This window comes from Aquarana catesbeiana, linkage group LG11 (assembly GCF_042186555.1).
Source record: "Aquarana catesbeiana isolate 2022-GZ linkage group LG11, ASM4218655v1, whole genome shotgun sequence".
NCBI lineage: Eukaryota > Metazoa > Chordata > Amphibia > Anura > Ranidae > Aquarana > Aquarana catesbeiana.
The window spans coordinates 218,889,937-218,897,308 of record NC_133334.1 but is presented as its reverse complement, the minus strand read 5'-3'; positions in this window follow the sequence as shown (position 1 = coordinate 218,897,308).

Sequence of the window (7,372 nt, the reverse complement as noted above, 5' to 3'; positions counted from 1 at the left end):
AATGTTATCTCACCACTGTAGGATCTGGCAACATGCTATGCGCATTGGAGAGGCTCCATCCCCCCACTCCCACACACCTCTTTGGCACAACTCACATATGCCCGAATTAAACTCTGTTCCCGACCATAGATTGTGGGTGGATAAGGGAATCATATACCAGTCACAGGTGGTGTCGGGCGGATTGGTTAAGTCCTTTCAGGCCCTCAGGGATAGCTTCGCCTTACCTAATCACATGTTGTTCTGCTATTTTCAACTCAGGCACGCACTCTGTACGCAGTTCATGGGGTTCACTCCCACATCTCGAGACCCCGCTCCTAGTAGATATTGTTCTGGGTAAAGACTCTGAAAAATTGATATCTCTTTTATATACATACCTCATGACACCCATAGCAGAGTCCACAGCTCATCAGTTGAAGTCCCGGTGGGAATCAGACTTGGGTGCTCTGTCTGATGAGGATTGGAAGGAAGCCCTAGCCAACTGTAAAACAGTGTCCCCCAAACTATCTGATCGCCTCACCAACCTCTATATCCTCCACAGATCATACTTAACGCCCTATCGCATCTCTAAATACAGACCAGGCCATAATCCCAATTGCCCCAGTTGTAACCATCCTAATGCGTCATTTTACCATCTAATATGGGCCTGCCCGTCGGTACAGGGGTTTTGGACCCAGGTGGTCCGGTTCCTCCATGACCGCATGGGCTCTCCAGTGTCTCTCTGCCCCCGTCAATGCGTGCTGGGACTCCTCTCACTCCCTGAAAACGAAAAATATTTGAACACCCTCTTGCAAGAAACCTTATTCCTTGCTAGAATGCAAATTGCCAGGACATGGATGAGGGGACCCCCTCCTACAATACAACAGTGGATCAGGGCCGTCAACATCACCCTCCCCTATAAAAAACTGCTTTATATTCATAGGGGATGCCCTGATAAATACCATAAAATCTGGGACAGATGGGTGGAGGACGCTTCCACCTGTGATGTGGAGGCCTAGACGCACTCACATAGATTAATTACATAAGCCCTAAATACAGTCATCTTCCTACCCTTGGAAAAAGCCTTTTGTTCCTACAATGTCTTTTCTGGGTGTTTATGCCTGTCTTGCCACTATCTTTGATCCAAGCGCTTTTTATTGCTCTATACCTGACTCCAATTTCTGAGTCAGGGTGTATTTTATTGTTTTGTTTTTAAATAAAGCTCCTCAAAAAGCTTATTTACACTATGGGGAAGTCTTCTTTTTAATCCCATTTTTCCTGAGGACCTTTTCCAACTCCATGGAGGCAACATCCTTGTAAGCAGTTTCTCACTTGCACCTGGGATATTGGGAGTTGCTGAGACCAGAGAGGTTTGGTCGGCGAGTGCCGCATTTTTTCTTCATCATCTCCAGCTGCTGTGGAAACATCTCTTATCCCCATCTTAAGCTTGTCTGACTCCTAAGCCGCTGGCTGTGGAATCCACCATTGCGGGTAAGGGTATTCTTGCCTATACCTTTCTCACATATGTTGGATACCTTATCCTGTGGATGCCATCCCCGGATCTAAGGGCCCCACACCATTGGTTTCGGTTGCTGCTGACCTTCCAGCTACATTCCTAGATGCCTATCTATTCATTTTTGTTGGACTTCTAGCTATGTCAGCTATTTACTAATTCACGTTGGACTTCTAGTTTTGTTAGCAGCTCATGCCGTTATTGTGACGCATCATTTTTCACTTTTACCCGTTCACTTTATGTTTATCACATTTTTGTGTCACTGTACCTTTAATGAGGTTCTTGTCAGATTAATTTTTTATGATTATCTTTAGATTTATAGAGAGAGAATAGTTTATTTCTTTCATCACTATTCCACGGTGACCCGATCCTGCTAGTGTTAACTACCAGTCTATATAGGGTCCTTTTAGTGTTTACTAGTTTAACACATATATTGCTTTCATTACCACTTTTGTGTCACTTATTTTGACTAAAACGTCCAGATTTCAGTCTATACACGATTAAATTTGTGTTTCATTAAATGCACTTTATTGGGCTCTTTCCCTTCCAGATGTCCATTCTGTCAGGTTTTACCTAATAACGCACATGTACTGTTTAGCGCCACACTTATCCATTTTTTTTTTCAATGTCTTTTCTCACCCTGAACTGTAGAGTACCATAATATATATGCTATGCCCACATAAAATGTCAATTGGATTGATTCGATATTGTGGTGCCGGTTGCACCGTCTTTCCAAATGTTTGTATACTTTTTGTTCTATGCTCAATAAACGTTTTTTGATAAAAAAAAAAAGGGGAGTATTCTAGAAAAGTTGCAGAGGCTAAGGCTGTATGATTTGGACAGAGATTGGATGTGGGCAGAAAGGTCAGTTCAGAGTCTAAGGTTACACCTAACACCCTGGCATGTGGGGATGGACTGATTTATGTGCCATTGATCTTGAAAAAGAAGTCAGGGGAAGGGGCAAGTGGGGGAGGAAATATTAAGAGCTCAGTTTTAGATAGATTCAGTTTGAGGAAGTGGCGTGACATCCAGGCTGATATATATGTTAGTAAATCAGTGATGCGTGAGGAGACTGATGAGGTGAGCTCAGGGGCAGAGAGACAGATTTGTGTCATCGGCATATAAATGGTAGCGGAAGCCATGGGAGGCTGATCAAGGGAGGACATGTAGATCGAGAATAGTAGAGGTCCAAGGACAGAACCTTGGGGGACCTCAATGGTAAGAGGAGTTGGAGAGGAGGAAATGGAGTTGTAAGTGACACTGAAGGTGTGGTAAGATAGGTAAGATTCGAACCAACAGAGAGTACAGTCATGGAGACCAAGCAAATTAGGTTTTTGAGGAGGGGGTGGTCAACTGTATCAAGGCAGCGGAAAGGTCTAAGAGTAAGAGTATGGAATAATGACTGTTGGTTTTGGCTGTTAGTAAGTCATTTGTGAGTTTTAGTAGGGTAGTTTCTGTGGAGTGCTGTGGGCGAAATCCAGACTGAAGGGGATCAAGAAGGTTATTCTCAATGAAGTGTTCGCTCAGTCCGTTGTAGACTAAATGTTCAAGGAGTTTGGAAGCAAAAGGGAGTAATGAGATGGGTCTTAGGTTGTTAAGACTGGTAGGGTCCAGTGAGGCCTTTTTTGGTATGGGAGTGACTAGCGCATGTTTTAGAGGGTTGGGGAAGATGCCAGTAGAGAGGGAGAGGTTGAAGATATAGTTAAAGAGTGCAGCATAGAGCCAGAGGGTGACCATAGTATTTGAGAAGGAACAGGGTCCAGGGGGCAGGAGGTTAGGTGGGCGTTTAGTGACTTCCTCTATAGTAGCTGAGTTAAAAGAGGGAAGTATTGATTGTGCAGGAGGACAAGGAGTGGAAAGTGGGGGAGATATCTGTAGAGTGGATATCTTGAGATGAATTGTCTCAATCTTATTTTTAAAGTGATTAGCAATCTCCTGGGCAGTAAGTTACTGGGTGGAGGTCGAAGTAGAGTGGTAAAGGTATGAAAGAGTTGACAGGGACTGCGTGAGAGGGTGTTAATGAGAGTGATAAAGTAGGTCTGTTTGGCAGTGTGGAGGCAGGAATGGTGTTTTAGGAGGGCAGATTTATATTGGCTGAAATCTTGCTGTGACTTTGTCTTACGCCACAGACACTCAAGAGCGTAGCTATGTTTTTTGAGGCTTCTGGTATTGTCTGTCTGCCAGGGTTGCAGCAGTCGGGGCCTGATTCTGTGTGTAGTGAGGAGGGCCAAGGTATCCAGGGTGGATGACAGTGAACTGTTGTAGACAGAAGTGGCCAGGTTGGGGCAGGACAAGGATGAGATTTTGTCATAGAGGCAATCTGTAGCAGAAAAAAGAAGAGAAGGGTTAAAATGGCAAAGGTTTCTACAGGTAATAGTTTGGTAGTTGGAAGGCAAGGAGGAGGAAGATAAGGAGAGAAACTAATAAGGTGGTGATCAGAGAGAAGAAAAGGAATATTGGAGAGGTTGTGGGGAGTGCATTAGGTAGGAGAATATGAGGTCAAGGCAGTTGCCATCAGAGTGACTAGAAGCATGTGTCCATTGTTTTAGGTCAAAAGAGGAGGTTAGGCTCAGCAGTTTAGAAGTAGCGGGAGTGTTGAGATTAACAGGGATGTTGAAGTCACCAAGAATGATTGTTGGAATTTCAGAAGAGAGAAAGTAGGGTAGCCAGGCAGAGAAGTTGTCAAGGAAGCTTGATACTGGTCCAGGAGGCCGATAGATCACAGCAATTCTCAATGGAACTGGAGAAAATAGACGGATACAGTGAGCTTCAAATGAGGAAAGGGACAGAGAGGGGGGATGGATGAAGAACCTGAAAAGTGCTTTGAGGGAATAGGAGGATTCCAACACCACCTCCTTTCCGCCCACTAGGCCTGGGAGGGTGAGTCCACAGGAGGCCACCATAGGAGAGGGCAGCAGGAGAAGGAAAGTCAGATTCTTGAAGCCAGGTCTCAGTAATTGCAAGTAGGTTCAGGGAGTTTGTGATAAATAGGTCATGGACAGTGGTGAGTTTGTTGTAAACAGAGCGGGCATTCCAAAGGGCACAGAAGAAGGGGAGGCTTGTTCTAGGCAGAAGAGGAATAGAAATGAGATTGTGTGGATTGTGGCTGCTATCAGAGGATAGGGGGTGCTGGGTATGTTTGTTTATTTATTTTTTATTGTTATTTTTATTTCAGGTACTTATATAGCGCAGTCAATTTATGCAGCACTTTACATATACAGTGTACATTGACATCAGTCCCTGCCCTCAAGGAGCTTACAACCTAAGGTCCCTAACTCACATTCATACATACTAGGGCCAATTTAGACAGGATCTGATTAACCTACCAGCATGTTTTTTAGAGTGTGGGAAGAAACCCACGCAGGCAAAGGGAGAACATGCAAACTCCAGGCAGATGGTGTCGTGGTTGGGATTTGAACCAGCGACCCTTTTTGCTGCTAGGTGAAAGTGCTAACCACTACACCACTGTGCTGCCCTCAATGTATGTTGGTTAAAAGTAAATGATGGCGGTCCAAGATTTGGGGAAATATCTCCAGAAGTTAGGAGAAGCAGAAGGGTGAGAGAGGTGATATGGGACTGTGACTTATGTGGGGGGACACATCCCAGTGTCCTGGAGGTTTTATTGGTATATGGGTTCAGAATGTAGAACTAGATTAATAATTTCTGATAATAAAAAGAACGAGATTAAAAAAAAGGAATATATAGTTTAAAAGATCATTATAAGTGAAGTAGGGTCACAATATTTATTTCTTACATTGTTCACGTCTTCCCTACTATTTCCTGTACACGCTTTGTAAGAACGTCCTGTGGATATGTAAGTGATCCCATTGAGACTAAACATCAGTATTTATTGTAATGACAACAGCATAATGTGTCAGGGAACACATTCAAAGGTGACAACACTCCAGCTGAATTAAGTGTTGTCACCATAAAAAAGTGCTTGTAGAGGCATCTTGCTCTCCTAGGATGGTTTGATTAAAAATGTAGGTATAGAATTGAGGTAAAATACACTATAAATCACAAATTCCCTTGAAATTTTGAAAATAATTTTTTATTGTTTATTTTTTTTGCAAATACAATGAAAGAATACAAAGAAAGAAATATATAAGAGAGCAGCAATCATAAGGCATTAACTAAAAAAATAAAAGTTGTGGCCCATTTTAGGAATAATATTCCTATAAGATCTTTTGATCAGTTTTTTTTTATTTTTGGCAAATATTTAAATTTCCCATTTATCATACACTTTGTTTTTTTGGTTCTATTTTGTACCCCATTAAATTTGTGTAAACAATATACAACATTAAAGGGAATCTGTCATGACACAAATAGAGGTTTTCATGACTGACTCATACTCATCCGGAAAATGCAAGTTCATACTAGGTGGTGTACCATGGCAGCCAGTGCTGCAAAGATACAGGTATAAGACCAAAAGCATGCCCCTTCAAAAACAGGTCTGCAAAGGCAGGTTTGTTTCAAATGTCTCTGTTATAGCCCAGTGTACCGACAACTCTGAAGGTCTGTTCTTGGTGTTACAAATATATCACATGAGGTATATTCATGTATATTTTTTGCAAATGGCTATCCCAAAATATTGTTAACATAAAATTCCCAGCATTTCCTTGTCCCCAGTGGGGGTGCAGATGGAGCATACAGCCAGCCATAGACGTGAATAGCTGTACGTCCCTGTGCTCGGGTAAATCTGTGTTTACACAAGCACAGGGGCTTATGGCCTTCCACTTTATGGCCAGCTGTATGCCAAACCTGTGGCACCACAGGTGCGGGAAAATGTTGCAAATTTTAAGCAAGGCATATTTAATGCCTGCTTAACATCTGTGTGCATGAGACCTAAATATACCTGTGAAAAAAGCTGTCTTTGTTGCCACTTACAAATATTTATCTTTTGCCTTTTTTTTTCATATAATCCCCTTTAGGATATGTGCACACTAAATACACGTGTTGAACATGCATTGCATTGACATGCATTAAAGTGGAGTTCCACTCAAAAGTGGAACTTCCGCTTTAAGGACTCCTGACATGCCACATCTGGCATGTCATTTTTTTTGGGGGGGGGGCGCGAGTACCTAGTCTTGACAGGTATCAAGCTCCCACTTCCGCTTGGGCCGCCTAGCCAGCCCCTTCCTCCGGGGTACGTCTCAGGTCCCAGAAGATTGCCCGGCCATTCAGGACGCACCCGGCTGTGAAGCCACAAGCTGTCACAGCCATGTGCCCACAGTAGTGATGCCGGTGTCGCTGGGGAGAGAACCGAGGCTTCGAACGGCCGCATAGCTGGATCCTGGGACAGGGGAGTGTGTGTTTATTACAAGTCAGCAGCTACACCGTTTGTAGCTGCTGACTTTTAATAAACACAGAAACGGCTGGAGCTCCGCTTGAAGAGCTTTGTATTTCTAAGACTCTTTTTGATGCTGAAATTCAAGTCACCAATCCAAAAATGCCATATGCAGGACTTTTTTTTTACATAACCATTAGTATGATTAGGTTAAATAGAAAATAAGTTATTTCCTCTTGTTCTTGCGTTTGGTTTCATTGGAAAAATGCAGCAAAATGCCTGACATGTCCAGTATGTACTAGCTCAAGGAATTGTGAGAAAAAAAAATTGAAATAGCTGCTGGCTACTGTGGTCACCAACGATGGTCCTCTCAGTCACAAGACCAATATGAGGAAGTGTTTGATAAGGCTTCAGTCCCTCTTTCCCTTACTTCTCTGTGAGTGTAAAAGAACTAGAAAAATTACATATTTTAGTATGGTGGGCTGCATCATCCACTAGTTTCTTATTATGTCTTCGATACTCCAACATGGAAATCTCCCTGCCCTGATTACTGACCCTGTTGCTGTGTCTACCTGGGAATGTTGGATTTATCTGCA